Source organism: Ostrinia furnacalis, unplaced genomic scaffold (assembly GCF_004193835.3).
Source record: "Ostrinia furnacalis isolate ACB-3 unplaced genomic scaffold, ASM419383v2 OfSCF6681, whole genome shotgun sequence".
Lineage (NCBI taxonomy): Eukaryota > Metazoa > Arthropoda > Insecta > Lepidoptera > Crambidae > Ostrinia > Ostrinia furnacalis.
In genome coordinates, this window is record NW_021136920.1 from 468,925 (window position 1) to 489,695 (window position 20,771).

Below are 20,771 nucleotides of genomic sequence, written 5' to 3' on the forward strand. Positions count from 1 at the left end.
TTACAAATCGTCATTTGCAGATGCATCACTTTAACCGTAACTATAACTAGGTATTTGTTTTTGTATTGAGTTTAATTCACTTGGCTTATCCCAGCCTTTAACTAATTTCCTCGACTTGATATGTGATTGTTCCCGCTTAAAAATATAACAGCAAATCTCCAAAAAACTCCGAGTCATCCTTTTCCACTTCCATTCGTCATATTTTCGTGTTCCAGAACCAACACGAAACGTCCGACTTAACTCGTTTTGGTAGAAAAAACAACGAAATATTAAACCTTTTACGAGAGCAAAAACGTCTTTACTTTTCTCAAATTAAGTTGATTTTCCCTCATTAACTTCACCTCCCTGATTTTACCAGGAAAACCGAGGCGGGCTCTATTTCGGGATGAAGAAAATACTATTAAACGGGGCGATGCCTTGATACTTATCTTAGTTGTGTATAGAGCGATTACTTAAAATCTCGGGGGAGGTAAAAGGTAAAATATAACAAACAATTTTGTGGAAAAGAAGCGATGTAATACGGATTGTCGCGTAAATAAAGACGCCTCTTACACACGGGAAGAGTGAGGGTGGTCATATTCTCCTTTCTCTAAAATAAGCAAGAGAATAAGTCCTAACCAACCTGTCTGGCCAAATCCTTCCATTTACATCTCGTAAACTCAGGCTTGTCTTTCTAAAATGGATACTAAATGACTGAATGATGATGGTTTTTTTTTATCCACAACGAGGAAGCTCTTGGCCTGTATCTCACCCGATGGTAAGTGATGATCAGACCGAAGGTGGAAGCGAGCTTCACCCGGAATCCTCAACCACGGAGGAACTGACTATCTTACCTCTAACTGCCGGAACACAACAACGCTGTTAACATTGTTGTTATGGCGACAGACTTAGGTAAGATGGTGGTAGCTAGCCAGGCGGACTTAGAACTAGCCCTACCGCCAACCAAACCGAACAGAAAAATCTTCCCCCACTGGGACTCGAACCCGGAACCTCTGCGTCTGAAGCAGGTGGTCCATTAGACCACAGAGGCGGTTAAATGGCGATAGGCGATGATGACGTTAATAAAAAGAAAAATAATTGTCTTAACTACTTGTTTCGTATCTAGCGTTGATGTGTTTCTTACCTGCATTATTTTTTGTTACAATTTTAATTGATCAGAATTCAATAGGCTTTGTTGGAATAAACCAATGTAAAACGTCATGGCACACTCTAACTCTATTATAGTCGAGTAGGGGACGTTTTTGGCATACAGCTTCCTTATATTATGTACCTACTCGTATATTTAGAGATGTGCTGATTCCGGGAACTTTCCCCTTTCAGGAAATTCCTGGTAACGTTCTTGAATATCAACACGTAGTGTAAGAAACCTAGTTACTTTGGCTTTTTATGAGGCAATATTGTACTTGTAAAGTAATATTTTAATATAAGAATGTTTGTGGTTCATTGAGGTATCTAAAAGTTAGAAATAGAGTTGCTTTAAAATCATAATTATCTGGTTCAAAAGACGAATCACGGGAGAGATTCAATACCTACGCGTTTTAACGTTGTGGTGCGGCTGCTTACTACGACAGAACAAGAGAAGATTTATGATTCTAGACGATTTTCATACGTTTACCTATATTGTGTCCGCCATCGCAGGCCGCAATATCGCAGTGTTGTGCGTTGCTATAGCGAGACCAAAGCTACAGATTTTTGTGCCGTACCTTATGAAATACGATGATAACATAAAATATAATGATTGTATATAAAAATGTGTATCTCACACCATAACAGTTTAATAAAACAGACCACACAATATAATTGGCATTGCGAGCTGTTTTAAGGTAAAAGCCCGAAGAGAGGTTGCCGTTAGCAAAATTACCTTGTTTTCCTTCATGGGAAGGACGTAACCGCGGCGAATGTCATACCTATTATGGGATAGCCATGAGGCATGAAATACTGTAGCTAATTACAGAGGAACAACTTCTGTGTATGAGTGTACACTTAAAACGAGCTCGAAGCACATGGGACTACACATTTTTGTTGCAAATTCAACCCTATAACAAGTAATTAAGAGCTTAGAGTGTTTAGCTTGGCGTGCTGTATGTACAACCGCGTAATCAAGTGTTGGGGCAGATTTATTGCGAAAACTCGTTTCCTTTATGGCAGCACTAACCTTCAGGCGCGTTGCTTGTTTTTTAGAGTAATTAACAAGGGCACGGTGTAGGGGATGGTATTTAAACGAGCTTTATTACTTTTTTCGCTTTTTATTACTAGTTTTACCTGTGATTTTAGAGGGTACGTTTGAGATTCTGCTCATAGAATGGTCAATTCAATTCATTCAAGAATGAACATTATCAAAATTAAGTGTAGTCTACAGTATATCTGACCACAATAATATACTCTCGTTTCAAAACAGCATTTTATACTATGCATTTTAAAATGCCACAGTGTTTACCTTCGTGCTTTGTTCCGTACTTATTCTAAGTATTTGCAGAATGTTTGTCTCGAAGCGCTGGACCGAAAATATTGAGACATGTAAAGGCACTTACGATTTGTAAAATCTAATAAATTATTCTAAAGAAATAAAGTTATTTTTCATTCTGTACATTGGAAAGTTCCTACTCTAATTAATCTTAACTTAAAAAAAATGTCACCAACGGCTAGAGTCCAATAATAAGTCGCCGAATATTGCTTACTCAACCTTTTTCATAAAGACCTTATTATAGTAATGGCTCTTAGTGTGTGTTCATTTACGTTCACAACGATCGGAATTTCCATAACGTCGTTTTATCCCGCTTTTGTGCGCTATAACAATTAATTATCATACGTGTAAAACTCGTATAAGCTATTTCAAGAGGGTATTATGTATGTTTGAATGCGAGCCAAGGTTTAAGCTCCTCGAAAATGCACCTTTACACCCAGGTCGTAATTCAGTAACTAAGTTAAAAACATGGGTGCAGTTAAGTAGATTTTGTGTTATCAAGCCGTTTGTGTAACAACGATAGCTTTTGTAACATTTGAAATTTCGCTTTGAATTAATTGGTCTTTTTTGTATTTGAGGACTCGCTTCTCATGATCTTGGCTGATGATGTCAAGACTAAGACGGTGGAGTTCCTTGGGATTGGAGCGAGGAGTGGAGTAGTGTAGCCGCAGCCTGAAGGCACGTTTTTGTTGTTATTACCCAAATTAGGTACCTACCCTCGTTAAATGCAATTTCAAATTCTTTATTTGCTCAAAAAATAGGGTAAATACATAAGTGGTGTTGGTATTTTATTAAAAGTGCCGTTATTTAGTCCCGTTAAGCTAAATATGCTTGCGTCACGAGTGAGCTCACCACAATTACTTAATTGTCGAGTGACGGCGGGGATCGAACCCGCGTTCCTCGGATCACCAGTCGGCCAGTCCGACCCCTTCATCATTAGGCTATTGGGCGTGGCTTATTACGTTTCATTGATATGGTTAAAAACTAAAATGGCGCTTATCTCTAAAGTGAGATCACCGAGTGTAGACAAGAATCTCTCTGGCGACAGGAATAAGAATCATCAAATCAAAGTAGGTACCTACTTAATAGTATAAAAGAGCCTAGCAGTGTTTCAATAAAATATACCTACCTACTATTTATGAGTACACAAATTAAATAAGTTCAAATTTATTGTTTGCAAAATATAGGTTTACATATCGAATGCTTAAAATATTATGCTCCATGTTTTGAGCATACATGTTAGTTTGTTATGGGGAATTATAAATCGAGCGACTAAAAAAAACTTTGCGACTGATGATGGCATACTGTTTTAATACCTTGAGCGGTATGAATTTGAGTAAGCGAAAAATTAACCAAACTAACGACGAATATTGATCAATAATAAAATCCAGAACGAGCTTACAAAATGTGGGTTTTGATTATTACATTTCAGACATAAAAATACTATCCGGGCGACTAAATTACTAAGTGAGCGACTAGAAATACAGAGAGGGCAACTTTAATATGTAGATACATTAGATTTTTCTAATTGAGGTTTTACTGAACGAACTACAAAAAAGTTAATTCTAAGCAAAGTTGTGTGAGCTGCTTTATTAATGATTATTGGTTACTGATATTATAATATTTGAGGTCTCATGTTTTTTATTTTGATACGCTTTATTAATGAAAACTACAGATTGTTACAGCGCGCGAATTCGAATGGGGGCGGGGCGACTGTCCCGAATTTTTAACAAAATATGTATGCAAACACGTTTTGGGTCTAGCAATTCGGCTCAAACTAACAATACCGCCACTGGAAGCAAGACTGATACCTATTGGACAAAAAAGAAAACGAGGCTAAGTCCAAGCCAGCACTTATCATACAGTGACGATGAGTAGGTAGAGCTCCTCAATCCTCATAGGTACCAATGAACCTTATTAATAAGATTACTTTTTTTTGGGTTGACAGAAGCGACTTATATTATTTTGTTTTCTTTTTGTTGATTCGATTTAAGAAAATACAAATTTATTTCATGTTTCGTTATATACCTACATTGTTTCATTTGATTACCTACCCTTAAATTTTAATGATTTATTTTTTTCGCTACTAGAATAGTGTTCCGTCAAATATTTATTTCATAAGATCATTTTTTATTTAAATGTGGGCTCATAATACGCTGCTCATAATAGTATTTTTCAAAGTAGTTTTTGCATTCGAAACACTTCATTAAAGTTAAAAATACCGCTCAGTATAAAAAAAGCATTTGCCAAATATTGAAAAAAATGCAGGACCTAACGTTGACACTCAATCAAATATTAGGTCGCTCAAATATTATGAAGCTTCTCATTTTGTATTTTAAGGAACTCAATTTTTTTTTGTAAGTTGCTGTTCTTTTGATTTTTCGTCACTCGCATTCAGTCGCTCACTTAGTAATTCTTTAGCCCACATTAATTATTTTTGACACTTACAACATAAATTTACAGTCACTCGTTTAAATACTACCCGTTTGTTATTATGCAATTGGGTAATCTGCACCAGACCTACGTTTGGAGTTCATCAACATTAACGAAGTTGGTTAAAGTTTGCACCGTGTATGCACTTCACGGCGTACACGTGCCACGTGAGCTATTTTTAATTATGATTCAATCTAAAATCCTGTAGAGCAAGCATAGTTACACTTGGGCTGCTTTAAAAATATTTTTGAAGTTAGAATCATATTTTTTACTATTTTTTTATTCCAATTTCAAAATTCCTAAAATAAAAATAAAAACCATTAGATAACATAATTATCAAAACTTTTTCAAATTTAGAATTTCTTGCACGCGATGGTGCAATAGGTATTCCTTCTAGTTCACCAGTGTGTGAAATGGGAATAGCGATTTACTATTTCTAAGTGCCATTGACTGTATAAGAATAGTTCCTCGTGAAGGCACCAGTTTTATTTATAAAAATAGATTGATATCGGATTAAAAAATATTATATCATAAGTGATTGCTTGAGGTTAAACCCACACAAAAATCCAATAACATAGAAAAGAAAATATAAATTCGACAAAATATTTCTAAAACCCTGACTTGGACTCATAGCCAGTAGGAACCAATTTTTAATTGAATTTAAAACAAATTTGGTGCAAGTCATAGCCAAATTAGAAACACAAATCTACTCTGAATTTCAAGTAGAAGTCGGCAATGAATAATTAACAAAGAAGAAGCACTAATGAGGGTGGGCGAAGAGGGCAAGTTTTTCAATCAACACATAAATTGTGCTGTTAGGCCCGTAAAGTATTATTTCGTTTTCACAGTTGATTATTCAATTTAAAGTATATTATAGTCTTTTATTTCTGGTATTTTTCATTAAATCATTCATAAAATCGAGGATTTGAATCTACCCATGCTAAAATCAAGATTATTTGTTTTTTCGAATGGGAGGGGTGACATTGACATAATTATGACACAAAAACTCTCGTACCGCTACACTCCTATACCTGAGGCACTGACTAAGTTAAGCAACCTTTAATAAGTCTATTCTTCGTTTTTTACTATTCAAAATAATTATGGACACTGAAGCGATGATATTGCTAACCTTAACTTTTGCCGCATGGCTCAATTACGCTGTCTCCAGTCCGGAACCCGCCTTCCCGGAAAAAAACTTGTCTTTCCAGCCCAGCATGGTCAGGTCACCAGAAAAGGGTAGGTCTTTACCCAAAAACATTAACTTAAAAGGTTCTTCAGCGGACCCTTACCGTAATTTCGATGCGGTACGTGAGCTGAGGGCAAAATCGAATAACGCAGCACTAATACGATATCTTGCGAAATGCCCACCAAATCTCGACATCATTCTATGTAATAAGTTTCCTAAATCTATCTTGGATGCCTCGTTTCTGGTATTATTTTTTGTAACGAAAATCTGTTATCGTATTGGGATATCAAACGTCAGATGCACGGGTATAATTCGATACAGACATAAAACTGAGATGTTCGTAGTTTGTTAAAGTAAACGAATTTATGCTGTTTTCATAGTAGGAAAGGCAACTCACGAAAGGTTCGGACAAACCAACGCGTGCAGCGATGGCGATGACGATGGCGACCAATGCGCGTGCAAAAGCTGTTTCACACTGCCGCGACCGCGATGGCGATCACTGCGCGTGCAGGTTGTCACTGTCACCACAACTGTCACGCATATTGTCAATCACGCATAATCGGCAAAATGGAAACTGAATTAAATGATTTGTTTGGAGCTTTTGATGCAATTGAGACAGTGGAAACACTTTTTCACTCAAGTTTATTCAGGCGGCCATATATTATAGAATGAGACAGGATTACATGCGGTATAGGTAGTAGGTATTGGTTACTCATAACCAAGCTATATTAATTTCTGGCTTCGTTTGTAGTCCCTAGAGCCCTAACAATACCTTTTAATTAGATTTAAAGAAAGGTTTGTTAGGAAGGAAGACTGCACTAAGGCTTTCTTGGCCTCAGTGGGGGAAATGAAACACAACGCGGACGGTTGATATCTGGTTTATTACTGTTATGCTATTATTAGGTTTTTATTTATGGCATACTTAGAATTGCTCTAGGGCCTTTGAGAAAGCTGCAGACATGTACATTCTCAATTATTTTGTTCTGCAGATAATATCCCAATTTTATTTATGAAGTTGAAGAAGCAGGTTTTCGAGAACACTAGAATAATTTGTTTATTACATAACAATAAATTCTGATATTGATTCTTTATTCTAAAACACATGTTTGTTATGTATGTTATGAATAATTCATTTTTAATCGTGTAAAAACTTTTTAACAGATCGATTTTAAAAAACAGAAACGTCATAGTGACAAATGTCGCGATGATCGCTGATCGCTGCGTGCAGACGCTGCATAGATCGCCGCGACCAATGACAGGACGCGTTGATGTGAACACATCGCTACAAATTCATACGCGCTGTCTGGTCGCCATCGCCATCGTCATCGTGCACGCCGGCTGCACGCGTTGGTCTGGTCTAACCTTAACCTGGCGAGTGAGCTTTACTTGTGTGTGTAAGTACGTGTACATGCACAGAACGATAGAGTAATGTCTGTCAAAACTTTTGAAAAAACGAACAGTAGCGAGCCACCACACATTTCAATCAAACTATAGGAAGTCAATCAAATTTGTTGCTGAATTTGTAATTTTTGCGATGTTACAAAATATACGGGAAGATCACATTTTTCAGCTCATATTCTTTAAAGTTTTTTAATAGTTTGGTAGAACCTATGCGTGTAAATACACTTTTACCAAAAGCCTGCTAGGTAGGTAGCATTATTTGTAGTGCTTTTAAAGGAGTTATCTACTATGACTTCTTTCGGACAATCTGTCAAATGTTAGCTTCATTGGGATGGACAAAATATTTTTATAAAATAAGTTAAAGAGATTATTTTAGTGTTTTTATAGAACAAAATACAAACACTAATGCTGATATTATAAAATACTATAATTTAAGTACGATATTGGGGCCTAATAAAGATAAGTTTATGATTTTATAGACCATTGATAAAATTGTGTAACTGAAGCTGAAAGATTAATGGCATTATAAAAGTTAAAGGTAGCGCTATAATAAAGTATTATGATAACAAAGATTACATAATGGAATTGTTTATATGGCACATACGAAAACACATTAGATACACAAAATTGTACCTTGAATGAAATAAATTTTGTTTCAGTCCAAAGAGACACTAATCCAAAAAGTTATCTCATAGAAATACATAATTATCATTAATTAATAATTTCATTTGTCAAAAATCATTATAAAAAAGGAATGGGCTCGTCCGGGATTTGAACCCGGGACCTCTCGCACCCTAAGCGAAAATCATACCCCTAGACCAACGAGCCAGTGACATAAGGCGTAAAAAAATTCATTCAACGGCAAGTTCACACGTCATTTTGGTGAAAGGTGACCCAGAATGTTGCGCGTACGCAATACGCATGCGTGTACAGCGAAAGCAGATTGGACTACCTACATATTATTTTACAAAACAGCACTTATCAACTACATAGTGTTGTGCTTGATGTGCTGTCGTCTGTAAAATACATTCTACAACTGAAAAGTATTTATTTTTGTATAACACTGAACCGAGTATTTGCAGCAGTATTTTTGTACAATTATTTTTGTTTGTGTATTATTACAGCTATAATACACAACTGAATGCGTAAACCAATTATTTTTTCCAGTTTCACATGAAAATATTTTATAAGATTCCCCAGGGACGAATTTGGTCTTCTTCACTAGGACTTTTTTTGTATAAGTACTTAGCTTTCACTTAATGGGTTTTTATTGGCGCTCCAGCTTTAGGTTCTGGCTTCATAGGAGTTGCAGCAGGCAGGAGGTGGGAATAGTCCTTTAACGTTATTAATTATTATTTTGTTAGGCATTTTGACGATGATAACCCTTTTCAATCAAAAGTACGCATCTCGTGACTGATTGATTGTTTCCAAAATAACGAGGTTAAGCTGTGGTTTGATTGCCGGCGGGGAAGAAATCAAACAGCCCAATAAGTTGGCACGTGCTCTGAATACAGTATTGTTGTCCGGACAATTGTTTCGGTTGTTTATCATTGATTAGAAATACTGTGCCAAAATGCTTTCACGTAGTAAATAACTGATTTCACTCGTAATATTTTTTCATATTATTTGGGGCAGTCACAATAATAAGTCTGTCTGAAAGTTTCAGTAAAATTAATTAAACTATTGATTAGGTAAATCAATATTAATTATTAATTTCTATTGGATCATCTGTTTAATATTACATAAGAAAAAAAGGAAAGTCTCATTGGATGTGTATGTGAGTATGAATGGTTGCCAGAACATCTGATTTTTGTAGCAAACATAGCACCAATAGGTAACCAATATGCAGGATAAGCTTATTCAGAAACTACTTTACTATGCCGCAGTATTTCTTGATATATCCGTATTTACGCCACACCACTGGACAAAATAATATATATTTTTATCGCACATACTCGTAGACAAGCCCCAGCTTTACTTTCCATCTGATACCATTTACTACATTGTACGTACCAAACTTTCAATTTTAACAGTACCATCAACCGGCTCGTTGGTCTAGGGGTATGATTTTCGCTTAGGGTGCGAGAGGTCCCGGGTTCAAATCCCGGACGAGCCCAATCTCTTTTTTTTCAGATACTTTGAATGAGACAAAGAGTGTAGCATTCACTCGCGCGAAAATAAAAAAAGAAGTAGTTATTTTTGACTCAGAAGTTTGTATTGCTTAAAGACAATATAAGGAAAAGTATTTAAATGTATTTGTGTTCTCTGTAGCTACGAACCGTAGCCTACGAGTGCTACACAGCTATGCTACTAGCAGGGGTGACTATTTTCGCCATATTTCATAACACAAATAGGACGGACGATAGCGATCGCACTCTAGTAATTTTACTATGGTGACCAAATAATAGATACTTAGTACCTACTATTAAAGGCCGGTCGATCTATTCTCATAAATAAAACACTGGATACTCATCTTTCACATTATATTGCCTTAATTTAATTACAATTCGATGGGTGCCTGGAACAAAGCCGCAATAGCCATAGCAGCAGTTTTCCGATTAAGTGATTTTAGTAAACTGCGGGTAAACCCTATACACCTTTTGAATTTTTTTCAGAATTTTATCTTTGAAACTGCCTGATTTACCAAAAGCACTATGGATATTGAATCGTTATTCCCATTCACCATTTAAAATTTGTTGACCGGAATAATCGTGCCATATACAATGTTAAAACTTTTATTTAAATCTTCTACAAGCAAACGGCTATTTAACTGTATCCTTCAGATCAGCGCCCGAGGCTGCAATACACTATTGCTGTTTGATTAATTGCACACTTTTTACCGGAATAAAACCACAATGGACTCTTACGGAACCGACTTTCAATGTATGAAGCGGCAATATGTATTTCTACCCTTTTTAAAGTATATTCTAAGCACTATAACCTTATGCACATTCAATGTTACTCCAGAAAAAATAACGCATCGTTTGATATACAAACCGTTTTGATACGCCTCGTAGTTTAGAATTATTCAAAATTGACACTAAATCTCTTCTCCTGTAAAATTGTGTTTTGTCGATTGCGGCTTTGTTCCAGGCACCCATCGAATTCATCACTTAGCACAAAAGCGCGCGGAGTCATCTCCGCGCGTCCCTTCATTCTGACGTTTGATTCTCGTGACATTGACATATTATAACGTCAATGTCACTATGACAGCAGCTCATTGGCTAACGATACCGTTATTTTAACGTTTTATATTTTTCACAATTAACACTACAAAAATGTATTATGTACAATTATGTTTTAATTGATTTAAGTACTAAAGGCATGCTTTCTCTAGCAGGAAGATTATCAACCTAGTCAGGGTAAAAGATGAAACACTTCACGACTACGAGTATAATAAATGGTCTCATGTTTACTATACATAGGTAGGCTAAATTGCACCATCTAACTTTAACAGTATCTATAACAACAATCAGTGATTTTGTATGGAATTTGACAGATTTTTGACGTTGATTGATGATGATGATGATTCACTTTGGCTCTAATAAACTATTTCATAGTGAACAATATGGTTTTACCAAGGGTCGTTCCACCACCGATGCCGGGGTTGCACTACTTAAACATATCTTCGAGGCTTGGGAGAGTTCTCAAAATGCACTAGGGGTCTTCTGTGATCTCTCAAAAGCTTTTGACTGCGTAGAACATCAAACGCTAATTCGCAAACTGCACTTTTATGGGGTGAAGGACTCGGCTTTGGATTTAATACAATCCTATTTAAACTTTAGAGTTCAAAAAGTTGACATAAATGGTGTTTTGTCTTCTGGGTCACCTGTGAAAATGGGAGTTCCGCAGGGGTCAATTCTGGGTCCATTCTTGTTTCTTATATACATTAATGATCTACCATATTTTGTTAAGGACTCTTGCGAAATCGTGTTATTTGCTGATGACACATCTTTGATTTTTAATATTGATAGAAGTAAAAATAACTTTGACGATGTAAATAATGCACTAACAAGAGTTTTAAGTTGGTTCACTACAAATAATTTACAACTTAATGCAAAGAAAACAAAATGTATAAAATTCTCTTTGCCTAACGTAAAAACAGTTAGTACCCAAATAGAACTTAATAATAATGCCATCGATCTGGTAGACTCTACTGTTTTTCTGGGAATTACCCTGGATTCAAAACTCCAGTGGGGCCCCCATATAGAAACTCTGGCGGGAAAGCTCAGCTCAGCGGCTTTTGCAATAAAAAGGATACGGTCATTAACCGATGTTTCAACAGCTCGCTTAGTTTACTTTAGCTACTTGAGTGAAGCGATGGCTGGTTCACTCGTCATGTCTGTGAACAGGCGCTGCTTTCGGGGACTGGTCAATCCAAGTTATTCAAATTTATGTATGCGAGTCATTTCTACTAGTATCTTAATATGTAAGTCTAGATATTAGCACGTCACTACCTTGTTTAATATACCACGCAATCTTGTATACCCATTCTTATAAGATACACCATACAAGAATGCATGGTAAATTCAGTGAACTGCTCCTGAATCGAATGTACCTACTACTACTATTTATATTTATTTATATTAACCGGCAGACAGTGGTGACTGAGTTTGTTGCGGCGCTTCTTCTCAGCACTTGCCAAATGTTGGTCTCGAAGCGCTGGTAGGGTAAAAAGATTATGAGACATGTAGAGGCTCCTTAAGAGCAAAATGACGATTTGTAAGAACTATTTATTAGTCTAAACAAATAAAGAAATTTTGACTTTGACTTTGACTTTGTTGGTTGAGTCAAAGTAAGTTTTGTAGCAATTATTGTAGCTGCCAAAGCTAGTCTGGTACCGGTCATAATATAGCCATAGCTTCACAACTCTTCATTACATAAAACCATATTATAATACCTGATCCTAATTTAGCATTCCAAGTCACAAGAAAACAAACTTAAGTTCTCTAATGCAACTATCTTGGTAACCATCAGAATGCAAGCTGCTTCAAAGGCACACAACAAAGTGTGGCACACAAGGAGCGTTTTGCATTGCAAATTATTTCGCACCAGTCCATTATAGGCTTAGAGCCAGTGTCCGAGCTTATATCGTTTCAAGAGCAAACTTTCGCGTCTTCTAGGCGTTGTAACGAATTTTCTGTTAGATTCCAAGGTGTTTCAGGGAAAATTGCTTTATAAAAGTTGAATTTTTTACTCTTAAAGTGAAATGACTTACTACCGTGCCGTATGTTTAATTGTTTTGTTTACACTTTACGGTAAAAGGACATAACGCGTAGGTATCTAAAAGCAAGTTTCATGATTTCATAAAATACAGACAAACTAATTAATATTTCGGAAAATTGTGTGTGTTATTATGACAACGTATCCTGTGGTAAATAAAAATTAAACAAGTCTGCCGTCTATAAGCTAAAAGGCCGCTAAATGACATTTGGTCATTTTTCACTTTTTTAATGTAACGGTAATAAAAAAAAATTCTCTATCGATCTGTCTAGGAACGGTTATTCTATCTTTTACCGTTCTCAAGATATTTGTTTTCAAAAGGCAGCTAAATACAAAAAACAAAAACCTTACATCGCTTAAAGGTCGTTAAACGGCACAACTAGATTAGAAGGCAGCTATACTACTTTAACGTTTGGATCTACTACTACTATCAATGCTTAGCTATAAAATAGTTAATATTTAACAGTTAACTAAAAGGTAGCAAAAGTATTTTTGCGGCTTTTTAGCTTGGTTACGTCGGAGTATAATACCTGGCATATACTTAACTAAAAGGCGGTTATACGCTCTTACCGAACTAAAAAGCAGTTAAAATAATTTTGCGGCCTTTAAACGTTGTAGTGTTACTACTTTTACAATTAATATACTATTATAGAAAGCCTTATTATACCGTACGTAAAGTAAAATAAATATTTTCCTCTGTGTCTTGCATAACAAAAAAGCCGTTAAATAACAAAACATCGCTAAAAAGCCGCAAACTACCCATCTCGCTTGTAAGTATAGTTCACTTTGTGATACCGGACTATTATGTATTCTGTGATACCGGACCAAATTTTAGTATGTTCTTGAGTATGTCTGTCGGAGCCCATCTGTAAAACGTCTGGTCCCGGAGAAAAGACTCATCGTCAAAACAGCAGCTGAAACATTTTGATAAATGCAAAGGATTATGTTTCTATGAATCTTACATGCATGTGGGGGGTGTCAAATGATACCATAACTGTTTTATAAAGGTATGATACGCAATATCAACTAAATAGTACAATAATGAAAATATTTCAAATTAAATGAAAATTACAGCTATAAAAACCAAATATTTTTAAATATAGCATCGAAACTATACAAGATAGACAAAAAATACATGTGGCAGACATAACAAGCTACTCATTAGCTATCCAAAGAATAAAACTGTGACTCGATCAAATTGAAAATGTCTTAGTTACATCGTTGTTAGTAAGGCGCTCCCTCTACTTCATGCGCGTGTAGTTTGTTAGTTTTAACTACTTTCAGTGGGAAATAAGACGAGTGAATGACAATATTGTATGTTTATAAAACTTATAAGAAAGAAGAAATGCCACAGTATTGAAATGGATATAATAAAAAAAAACATTAATAAAATCGATTGAAAATACAAAAATAAATCAGTTTTTCCTCGAAATCGACAATAAAATAAACTTGCTAGTAACCACCGTTTATATTTTGTAATAAATAATTTAAAACTTTGCTTTGGATTAATAAGTACATATTTGTATCTAAGCTAAGTACCTACCTAAGCTTATAGGAGTCTTTATTTAGTTACATAATAGGCCAATCAATGTCGACATCAAAACATCGTAAACACGCTTTTTTACAGTATTTATGATGTTGTTAGGTCCCTTTTACCTTTATTTGCAACAATGCGCCAAAATGTAACTTTGGCGCTATCTTCACTGTTTTGGGGAAACTACCACAAGAGAGCGTTTTGTCGATATCGTTGCTTCATATTTTACTAAATTTAATATAGTTTGCCACCGTTTGAAGTTCATTCCAATGCTCTTAGTCAATTTTTTTGGAGATACAGCAAGTCAAAGAAAATAATTCATAATACTGAATAACTCAGGCGCTTATTTCAGTTATTTTAAATATAAAAAATGTTTCCAGTTTCTTTGTTTAATAGTTTTGTAAAGTCAATTAAATTTTCTACAATTTGAGCTTAATCTAGCATTCTAGAACCTTAAAGATATGCCTTGTCAGAGATAAATTTTTTTTTCGAAAGTAAACATCTGAGCACGGTCATTTGCATAAATCATGAGAGAGAAGTTGAAGAAAATATAATTACTTTTCATTTGATTTCAATAATATGGTATTTCTAGGTTTCATAGAAACATATTAAGTTTGCTCAAGAATGAAAACAGTAATAATGATAAAAACAGTGTACTGAATAATGTTGGTAATACATATATTTAAATTTTAATTTAAGAAACATAAAATACTATCATTCACTCGTCTCCTTTCCCACTGAAATAGTTGAAACTAATAGAGTACAGCTGTCTGGAGTAGAGAGCGCCTCACTGACAACTATGTAACTAAGACATTTTGAATTTGATTGAGTTAAAAAAAACCTGAATAGATAATGAGTTGCTCGTTATGTGTGCTTTACATATTTTCTGTCTATTATTTATATTTTCGAGACTGTTAATTGAAAATATGGACTTGAGATTTTATTTTGATAAATATTTTCGTAATTGTAATTCAGCTGAGGTTATTACACATATTACAGCATTATATACCACTTAATTACATTTAATTTGATACCCCACACATGCAAATAAGGTTGTTAGAACTAGAATAAAGGCAATTTTTAAAATGTTACCCTAAGAGAATGGACTATTTTATTTTGTAATCACCATTCCCGATAGTTTTGTGGAAAAAAAGAACTTTTCTTTGCAAAAACTTAGTTTGATTTTATAAGTTAACGTTTAATTTTGCAGGATTCGAAAAATACAGATGTGGATAGTGCTAGCCTAAAAAGCAGTTATATGAAAAGGTTTAGTAATTAACTGCCTTTAAGTTATGCATAACTGTATTAAAAGTTGTTAAAAATTTTTGGAAGAGAAGTTAAGCGATATCTACTTGCCTAGAAGGCGGCTATGTGTAATTAGCCGCTTTTTTGGCGGCTATGTGTAATTAGCCGCTTTTTTGCTATGGATATGTTAATAACTTCCTGTCTTTTCTGGCAGTTATTAATAAATCCATAACTTAAAAGCAGTTATGATTCTTTAGCCGCCATTTAGTTCTGCACACTTGAAGCAAGCCTTAACATTTTACAAGGTTAGAAAGGAAAATGTACATTTATTGAATTAATTATTAATATTTTACAAAATCAACTTACTTCATGTGAAAGTTGAAAAAAATACCTTTTTTTTGGTATATGACAACATGACAAAATGTTTATAGATACTGAGCAGCATCGGTTTGAAAATTTTGCCGCTTTTTTCTGTTCTAGCTCAAAATTAGATTTTGTCATTTAGCGGCCTTTTAGCTTATAGACGGCAGAAGTACGTTGTATCTCTTGGTCTACAAATTGAGGTCTCAGTAGCCACTAGCCAGTGCAAGATTCGATTTGCGTATCGAACTGTTCACGGCTTTGAGCACGGGATTGCAAAATTCTGATGGTGCAGTCTTTTGTTTTCTTCTCGGGAATTATAGAGTTTACGAGTAAATTAATTGCGAGATCCTAGGACTTGGTTAATTTAAAGTTTTAATTAATATGTACTACCTTAACAGGAACTTAACGGCTAAGCAGAAGATTGTTTAGGACCTCTTTCTTCAGAGGTTAAATGTATAAGATGTGTTCAATGGAAATGAGAGCTTAATCACCTCTTAATATCTTTATGCATATTATAATATTTATATTGTCTTATTATATCTTTATCTTTGTACGACAGTATGGTTTAACCCTTAAATTGTTTTTGTCCGTTTTAAAGGACATGTCAAATAATTGCTTACAGAATCTAAATTAAAGCAATTTATCGACTTTCAAGGGATATTTTATAAAAAGCATGATATTTTATGTGAAACACGGGTCTGTAGTTCAATAAAAAGCCGCGAATTATAAAAATAAAGACAGTTGAATAAATGCAATAGCAATGTCAAGTTTTCCCTCTGGATAAATGTGGCAATACTGTAGGTATTACACTTGTTCTTGTGATTTATTGATTGATTTTAGAATATTAACGAATAAAACTGACGGTTATTGCCAAAACTGTAAAAAAAATATCGATTTTTGCCATTCATTTCAAGGTTACAAATGTTATGTCACTTAAAACGGACAATGCCATGTATCAGTAATAAATACTCATGTTGATTTTTAGACATTTTTACCCAATTTCCCCCTTTTAGGGGTTGAATTCTGAAATAACGTGAAACACGTGTTTATTCATTTATCGATAGGAATGTATCCTGTAAAGTTTCGAATTAAATAGTGTAACTAATTTTGTTTCGCCCTACAAACTTTGGACCCCCATTTCACCCCCTTAGGGAGTAATTTTGGAAAAATCCTTTCTGATAACACCCCTAGACCCTAATAAGGAACCTACATGCCAAACTTTGTGTCTTTATACCCACCGGTTTGGGATTTATGTTGATAAATCAGGCAGTCACTTTCTGTTTTTATATGTCAGTATCAGTATTTTTTGATAAATTTATGTAAAATCAACAGTAAATAGTCCAGATGTATTGCAAAAAGGCGCTGGATTAGCCAGAGGATGATTATCAGGGATTCCTGTATTGTTATTAAGAAAAGTTGTTTTACGTTTGTTTTTCTAAACTGGCAATGTCCGCCCTAAGTGACATGGATGTAATGCTAAATAATTGGCAATGTCCGTTTTGAGTGACATGTCATAACTTCTATACTAATTGAATTTTTTTCAAAAAGTAAATATTTTTTTCTTAATCTATCAAAACAATACCTAAATCCCAAATTTGACCATTTTTGAAGCAAGGGTTCAATGAGTGCCAATTTAAGGGTTAAGGCCTCAGCAAGCCTTTCACTTTTTATCGCTTTATGATTACACAATCACAAGCAGCATGAGCTGTATAAATAATCTTCGTTGTTCAACCGGCTCGTTGGTCTAGGGGTATGATTTTCGCTTAGGGTGCGAGAGGTCCCGGGTTCAAATCCCGGACGAGCCCAACCTCTTTTTTTTGGATTGAAAGAAAGAACAAAATATTGCGTAGTTAATGAAGTCAAGAGTGACTGAGCATTATATTATCTTCTGGCCTTTATATTGACAAATTATAATGGCGAGAAAATATCTCATGTTTTTGCTTACTTGCGAGCGAGCTTCTAGGATTAGTTAAAAATTTTAAACCTACCTAGTTACTTGTTTATATTAAAACATACGCCCTACCAATATTATATAGAACTAATTAATTTATTTTAGTCTAGCGATAGCCCAAAAGCGCAGAGTCTTAGCAAGTCTTACTATTTGTTATAACTTTATGTAGTTATGTCAATAATAATTGTATCTGGTTTATGATTACACAATCACCTGCAGCATAAGCTGTATAAATAATCTATGTTGTACAACCGGCTCGTTGGTCTAGGGGTATGATTTTCGCTTAGGGTGCGAGAGGTCCCGGGTTCAAATCCCGGACGAGCCCAGTCTCTTTTTTGGATTCGTATTTAATAAGATAAAACGACGATTGCATTTGGGTGAATGAGCATTGTGCATTTACGGGACTGTACCCACCTCTCGTTGCCACCACTGCAACTCCTGTGTAGCCAGGATCTACAGCTTGACCGCCACAAAAACCCAACCAATGAAGGTCAAGTTTGTCCCGGGGGAAAGTTAAACTGTCATTAGACCCGCAACGAAATTAATCAGAAGAACATAGGAGGAGTTCGAAATTAAGGTTCGACTTCCCTCCATTGCAAAGCGGATGACAGGTGACAAAGGTTTAAAACCTTTAAGAAAAGATTATGCACCACGGACAATAAATAAAGCATTCCATCTCTTGGCCTATAAACTGACGTCTCAGTAGCCAGTGCAAGATTCGATTTGCGTATCGAACTATTCAAGTCTCTGGCAAAGAACGGCAAAATTAAGTTGGTCCCGTAGAGCTCGAGTCTTTTGTTTTTCTTTACTCAGGCACTATCGAGTTTACTTTAGGTGGGAGCTCCTAGGAATTGGCTAGTTTAAGTTAAAATACGTACGATCTCTAAACAAGAACAAAACTTTTATGTGCATAGATTTTAGAACTGTTCTTTGCGCGTGTTCTTTTACGAAGTTTGGAAAATAAGGTAAAATGCAGGTTTATTTTTACAATTAAATACAAGAAAAATTGTCAAGAGACCTTCTCAGTCCATCATTTTCATGCGTATAGGCATTTTGGATTGAGTGAGAGGGATCGCTATATGAAATAATTAAGTAGTTTTGCGTTACCTTTCACTTTGTTGATCGCCTCTTGTAGATAAGCAGTTACTGTTTCTGGTGTTTGATTACATAATCACGTGTAGAATGGACTGTATTGGTTATCATTATTGTATAACCGGCTCGTTGGTCTAGGGGTATGATTTTCGCTTAGGGTGCGAGAGGTCCCGGGTTCAAATCCCGGACGAGCCCAAATACTTTTTTGAGGAAAAAAATCTGAATTTTTGATATTATTCGATGAAATTATTTTAAGGTATTGGTTACGCAGATGTACGCTTAACTTTAGTTTATTTTTAATTCCCAAATAGTTTTGTCTGCAGGTAGAAAACTGTTTGGTTTCCACATCTCTGTGGTCATTCTTGGCGTTTCTGAACGTCAAGCTTTGACACACTTCACCGTAAAACTTTAAACGCAACGCACATCTTCGCAGTTTCGCGAGTGAAAAAACCGCACTTTTATCTCCCGCAAATCGCATCATAACGCACAACGCATAGGGTCATTTCGCCTGTTCGCGTCCATCGCCCAGTTCGCGTCCATTTTGCCGATCTCCTTTTAAAAATCCTCGAAAACAAGTCAACTAACACACCAATCAAACGAAAAGTCATTACCGCTAATACGTCAATGTATAAGAGGCACGCACACATAGACAAAAGTCCTGTGCGTCCAACCATTCCTGTTTAGAAAAATAGTTAGTCTCCGCTGTTCAACAAGGAAGCTCACATGCGCTGCATATTTAGATAAAAATTAGTGTGCAGCGGCGTGTTTGATGGTAAGTTTTATATTATTGTTTTATGTGAATTTTAGGATAGATGGCTATTTCTACAGTTTAATGATGAAAAAAGGTATAATATTTATTATGAATTTGGTAATGTTTTTTATATTTAACGAATAAAATAAGGTGGACGCGAATTACTACATCGATTTTACAAAACTTCCACTTTGCGTCCACAATGGACGCAAACTATACCTATCCTCTGTAATAATAAACCAAATTGCGTCCACTGTTTTCGTTAAATACTTGCTTATAAAAAAAATTAAAACATACTGTTTAATATTAATGTGTATAGGTAAGGTCATTTTAAGAATACAAGTTCGCACATCTGACCCTAAGTGAGCTACTTTTATTTTAATTGATATTTTTGTTTTTGTTTAATTTTTTCCAAAATTTGATCTAAAAACTGCCTAAATTTTTTTTCTCGCGTGTTTTTAACCGCTTTTGTTATTTGATATTAATATCTAATATGTCTTTAGTCAAATAAATTCAATTTCAGATCCAGATAATGATTGGATAGCTAGTTACGAGCCGCGAAAGTTTAACAAAGGTACAAACCACGGTAAAAATTTCAACTTGGAATTCGATTTAAAAAAAATTAAAGATGATAGTGGATTGCCAATGATCTTAAAAACATCTCTAGCTTTTCTTCTTTCCAATGATATGTCACGTCATGTAGTAATTAGATATTGAAATTCGTCAAAAATTCAAAGTTTAGGGAAGAAAATGGAACAATAATACAAAAGTAGTTGAATGGCTTCTTAACATTTCTAAATGTGGATTTCCAGTAAAAAGCAAGAATTTTGTATACTGTTCAAAAAATAATTCGAGACGGAGAGTTTAAAAATAATTTCAAAGATGATCGTCCAGGTCAAAAATTGTTTGAAAAATGTTTGGCCAGAAATAAAGAATTTTTTACTTAAACCAATGTTGAGAAGAATTATTTTTATTTTTTAAAGTGAGTTTTAAATGATGATAATGTTGATTTTTAATAATTAAGTTTATTGTTAAATAAAGAAATTGTTCAAACACAATCTTTCTTTATTAATTCTTAAAAATATCAGCCCTTTATTCCTTTTCTAAGCTGCTGGACGCTAAATGGTC

General features: G+C 34.9%; 1 long non-coding RNA gene and 5 other non-coding genes across 6 annotated transcripts; 5 read left to right on the forward strand and 1 right to left on the reverse strand.

Annotated features, from left to right (window-relative positions):
- Positions 1 to 8,240: 8,240 nt before the first annotated feature.
- On the reverse strand, positions 8,241 to 8,312 carry TRNAP-AGG (transfer RNA proline (anticodon AGG)). The gene has a single exon. It is a non-coding gene; the product is annotated as a tRNA-Pro (tRNA).
- Positions 8,313 to 9,528: 1,216 nt separating this feature from the next.
- On the forward strand, positions 9,529 to 9,600 carry TRNAP-AGG (transfer RNA proline (anticodon AGG)). Its single transcript has one exon. It is a non-coding gene; the product is annotated as a tRNA-Pro (tRNA).
- A 7,982-nt stretch (positions 9,601 to 17,582) lies between these two features.
- On the forward strand, positions 17,583 to 17,654 carry TRNAP-AGG (transfer RNA proline (anticodon AGG)). The gene has a single exon. It is a non-coding gene; the product is annotated as a tRNA-Pro (tRNA).
- Positions 17,655 to 18,053: 399 nt separating this feature from the next.
- On the forward strand, positions 18,054 to 18,125 carry TRNAP-AGG (transfer RNA proline (anticodon AGG)). Its single transcript has one exon. It is a non-coding gene; the product is annotated as a tRNA-Pro (tRNA).
- Positions 18,126 to 19,015: 890 nt separating this feature from the next.
- On the forward strand, positions 19,016 to 19,087 carry TRNAP-AGG (transfer RNA proline (anticodon AGG)). The gene has a single exon. It is a non-coding gene; the product is annotated as a tRNA-Pro (tRNA).
- A 301-nt stretch (positions 19,088 to 19,388) lies between these two features.
- On the forward strand, positions 19,389 to 20,462 carry LOC114362674 (uncharacterized). The gene is made up of 2 exons (XR_003656707.1): positions 19,389 to 19,664; positions 20,167 to 20,462. It is a non-coding gene; the product is annotated as an uncharacterized LOC114362674 (long non-coding RNA).
- Positions 20,463 to 20,771: the final 309 nt, after the last annotated feature.